This window comes from Octopus bimaculoides, chromosome 14 (genome assembly GCF_001194135.2).
Source record: "Octopus bimaculoides isolate UCB-OBI-ISO-001 chromosome 14, ASM119413v2, whole genome shotgun sequence".
NCBI lineage: Eukaryota > Metazoa > Mollusca > Cephalopoda > Octopoda > Octopodidae > Octopus > Octopus bimaculoides.
In genome coordinates this window covers 2,211,420-2,216,953 of record NC_068994.1, presented here as the reverse complement: position 1 = coordinate 2,216,953, position 5,534 = coordinate 2,211,420, and positions in this window count along the sequence as shown.

The following is a 5,534-nucleotide window of genomic DNA, read 5'->3' as shown; positions in this document are numbered from 1 at the left end:
TGATATGCATTGACCTATAAGGGAAATCATAAACACACACACACACACACACACACATGCGTATGTATTTATATCCATATACACTTACACATACATATACCCATATATTCACACACGCACGCACACACACATACAATTTCACACACACTCACATTGATTCTAGTGGCCAATGACCTATAAAATAGCCACACACTCACACACACACACTCGCATACACACACTCACACATGCAAATATACACATACATGCATATACATATACATACATGCATGAGCATAAAACTAAAACTATGCAGCAGTGTACAGCTAATACACACACACAAACACACACAATATACATACATACGCATACTGGCACACATATATACACACACATGCATATGTATATACACACATCTATTTGCTCATACATATATTTCTATAAACATACATATTTACTGAGCATATACATGCACATACACAGGTATACGCATACACACATACATATGCACACATAGACATGCGTGCATATACACATCTATACAAACACACGCGTACATACATGTACACATACACAAACACAGATTCTAATAAACGATGACCTATAAAACAAACACACACACGCACACACAGAAATATACACACACACAGAGAAATATACACATACACATACATGTACACAGAGATGCAACATAAAATAGATTCTATGCTGCAATGTACAGACATTACTGACACCATCCACACACATATACATACATACACATACATATAATGTGCATATATGTTTTATATATATTAATACATGTGTGTATGTGTGTGTGTGTGTGTATGTGTGTGTGTGTGTGTGTCTGTGGCTGGTTGGCTGGCTGTATTCATCTATGTATATACGTATGTATGTATGTATGGCTGTGTGTGTTTATGTACACAGTCAGTGTCTTCTAAGCGTGATCATTAATCATGGTCTGATATTCTCATGTGATATCGTACAATGTATAAATATAGATTATTGTTTGATATATGGACATAGCTGTTTATATATTCCTCACTAATATAGACACCAGCAGAGGATCCACCCTCACGCACACACACACACAGCGACCAGCTTTATAGCTGCACTGCATACATACATGCAAATGTGTGTGTGTGTGTCTGTGTGAGAGACTGTTTGTCTGGTTTTGTGCTGACACATACTGAAATACAGACATGTGTGTGTGTGTGTGTGTTTGTGAAAGTGTGTGTTGAATGAAAAGAGAAATAAAATGCACATGGGCTCATACAATGTAAACTGATGTATAATACATGGGTTTTATATTAGCGTAAATATTTACACCAGGACAAAAATGAAGATATTCATGTGTGTGTGTGTGTGTGTGTGTGTGTGCGTGTGTGTGTACATATATATATATACATATATGTGTGTGTGTATATATTTATATATATATATATATATATATATATATATATATATATATATATATATGTACATAAATGTATATGCATAGTTCTATATTTTATATTGCATGTATACATATTGATATGAATTTATGTACATGTGCATACATATGTATAGATATATGTAGATGTGTATGTATGTATGTATGCATGATTTAAAGATTTTCTCAGCTAGCCACTCCATTCTGGAACATTGTACACAGGGCTATATATAGCAACTATTTTGGTGCAACTATCTACATATTCATAAATGTCTATATATTCATAGAATATAGATGCATGCATACACACACACACACAGATACATCCGCACTTCACACTCTAGGCTATATAATGATCATCACCAATGCATAACAAACCTCAACACACACAGAACTTATAAAGATTCTGCATGTATGTATATATATGATATAGAAATCTCATCCATATTTATGGGAATCTATCACAGAGATGTATGCACAGCCTACATTGTACACACATACACATACATATCAAATATGTGCATACATACACTTGTACACGTATACAGGTGCACATCTGTCTTGCACTTGCCTACCCATGTATGCATCTATAAATGCAATAATAATAATAATAATAATAATAATAATAATAATAATAATAATAATAATAATAATAATAATAATTTTTTCTTTAAAAAGCCCTTCTGCATTGCTTTTGTGCTTCACTTCTTGACTCCAAAATGTCTCTCCAGAGTTCTTTTGTCTTCTCCTTTTCGGGTGGTATGGACACCATAGCATCTCCATTCAATTTCTTGAGGAATCTGTTTCAGCTTCTTTCAAACATTTGATTTTGTTTAAACCCTTTTATTGTTGTATCTCTTGATCTTGGTTCCTTTTGATGTTATCCTTTTTTTTTTATTATTCCATTACTCTCTTTTATCTTTTTTTTTTTTAGCCAGCATTTTCTTTGAATTGCTTCATGGAATAAAGTCTTTAACTGACCACCCCTGTTGCCAAGAATCCCTAACCTCACAAAGACTTTTCGTAACAGGTCTGCCTGTCTTTGCAATCACCTTTTCCCCCACAAGAGTCTCTTTCTGTCTTTTGGGCCTGTGATATCTTCACTCCAAATTTTTCTGTTAAAAAAAAAAAGATGAAAGCAAAGAATTCAACTTTAACAAAACAAAGAAACTTAGAGATAAGAGGAGAAAAGTTGAAAAATGTCTGAAAGGGGTTAGGGTTAACTGAAAATCCCCTGGATTAGGATCTTGGCTAAAATGTTTCCCTGCTTTTCATGAGTGAATGAACGCACAACTAAATAGTTATATTGAAACAAATGTTCCTGAATGGACGATGAAAAGCAGGATGGTGTTGAGAGCAAAAGATCAAAAGAAAGGAAATATAACAAGTAACTACCAACCAATGCCATATCTTTCACTGATGTGGGAGTTGTTGGCAGACATTATTGCAAAGTACCTCAAGGAGGGGGACTGACCACCAGAAAAATAGAAAATGTAAAGAAAGGGTTCTTGAGAGACAAATGACCTTTTATATAGATCAACATGATGAGGACAAATATCCGTTAAATGTAAATAATGTAAATAATGTACATAATTCCTCATCTCTTAAATATAGAACTGTAAATGTTACATGTTTATGCATACCATTAGACAATAATAATAATAATGAATAAGCAAACAAAATTAGACTGAACACAGTGACAAACTTGCAAATGTATGCAGAAATATAAATCAGGAATTATTGATTAAGATTGAAAATGAGCAAAATAAAAGAATCAGATTTGAGAAAGAACTCAGTGAAGACAACTGAAGAATTAGGAGTCAGAAATTATGATGTCAGAGTCAACATGAAAAGAAAAGCTTCACAGGAAGAAATAAATAAGGACATATATATACAATAATAAACAACTTAGATTCCCTGGAGACGAAACCATTGTAGAAAAACATGTGAATGAAATTATCATCAATCTAGCAAAAATAAATAATGTTGATATTGGGACACATAACAAAACAATCTGTCAGGTGGGTGAAGAATACAGCAACATTAGCAACATTCGTCCTAAACCAGGACTGCCATGTTATGTTGGCAAATAATCTTTACCCCAAAGTACTGTTGCTGAATATCTCTTGTTGTGAGATTTACAAATAGTAATTTCCATCCTGATACATTTGAACCACCACCAAAGGCTAAACAAGGAATCTCACTGTTCTGGGATCACAGCACAAATCATTGATCAGTTGTTGTTCTCCAGTTTACATTCACCCTAACCATTTTTGTAAGTCTCTCACTTTTTGGCAAATTCAGAGAGAGAGAGACAGACAGAGAGAGAGAAAGAGAGAGAGTAAAAGTCAATAAAGGCTTTGCCAAAAGGGTGTTTGTTCTCAGTCATTTCAGCCTTGACCATCACCACAAAACCTCTTTCACCTCAACCACCAAACACAACACTGCTTGCCTTGTTAGGCCAAGGATTTTTGAAAGTCATCTATCATAGTTTCTAGTCCAAAATTCTTTTGAACCAGAACAGTTAATTTGTCCTTGTCAATGCCTAGAATTATACACGATGCCCCAACCACTAAGACAAAAGGTCTTACCATCTTTTTGTAGAGTGAAGTTCTGAGTGTTGGCTCCCACTGGGTTTTGATTATAATGAGGGAGAAGGGCTGCATTGGTTGATCTACCATATTCTTTTGAAGCTGAATTCTTGAATGAGCAGCAGGGTTGGATGAGATGTCTGAAAGTAAGGACAAGGATGTAGTGAAATAACCAGAGGAATCTATGTTCCATATTGCTCTCAACAACGTATCCCACAATGCCTTTGCTGGATGTCCTGTTTGTGTTGGTTGACAATTGACCATTGAGAGCAGACTGTACGATTTCTTCCATACAGTTTTTCAGGACTGTATGCCAGAAATCTAATTTTTGAAAATGTAAGGGGACAAACCCTTGATGAGTTCAAGTCTCATCAGCTACACTGTAGATTTACAGATTCAGTGACCTATGAACCTTGGATCTTACAGACCCAGCAGCCTATAGATCCATGGACTTAGAGATCCAAGGACTTAGAAATTCAGGGGCTTAGAGATTCAGGGACTTAGAAATCCAGGGACTTACAGAACTAGGGACTTATAGATCCAGGGACTTACAGATCTGGGGATTTATAGATCTGGGGGTTTCACAAATCTAGTGAGTTAATGATCAACAGACCCTAGTGGCCTACAGCTCTACTGACCTACAAATTTAGTAAACTAATCGTCTACTGAGCTGTACATTCATAGTTCCAATGACATGCAGCTATAAATAATGGCTTATAAATGTTGGGTTCAAAAACCTTTTTGGATGCAAAATGTCGAAGGCTGTTTGTGATGTGCTTCGAGAACCATTATTCCCCTCACTCCCCACCCCCAAAAGATATTGCATATTCTCTCAAGAGTTTATGAAATTCTTGACATCAATTACACACATACACACACACACAAACATGTCATTGTTTGAGTGGTATGCAACTGAACCACTGCGCCACTAAGACAGAAAGCCCCACCCCTACCCCATTGGCCTCCAGACACCACTGCAGTAGAAAACAAGTAAAAATCAAATCAACAATTGCCTTATCTTGTTACACAGTTCTACATGTAATCCATATTATGTCTATATTTATATCTCACAACTGTCTATGCACACACATGGGAGTGTGCGTGTATACACACACATGTATATGTATATGTACATATATGTAAGCATATATGTACATATACATGTATATACGTTCACACACACACACACACACACACACACACACACACACACACACATATATATATATATATATATATCCACTCATCACATGCATTCATTTACTTTTACTGCTCTTTTGACCATTTGTCTATCATGGTCTTGCTGTATATACGTGTGTGTATATACATATGTATGTCTTTGTGTGTATGTATATATATATATATATATATATATATATATATATATATACACATACATATACATATAGACATATATGTATATATATGCATTTATATGTATGTAATACATACATATGTACGTACATACACATACACACACACACACACACACACACACACACACACATATATATATATATATATATATATAT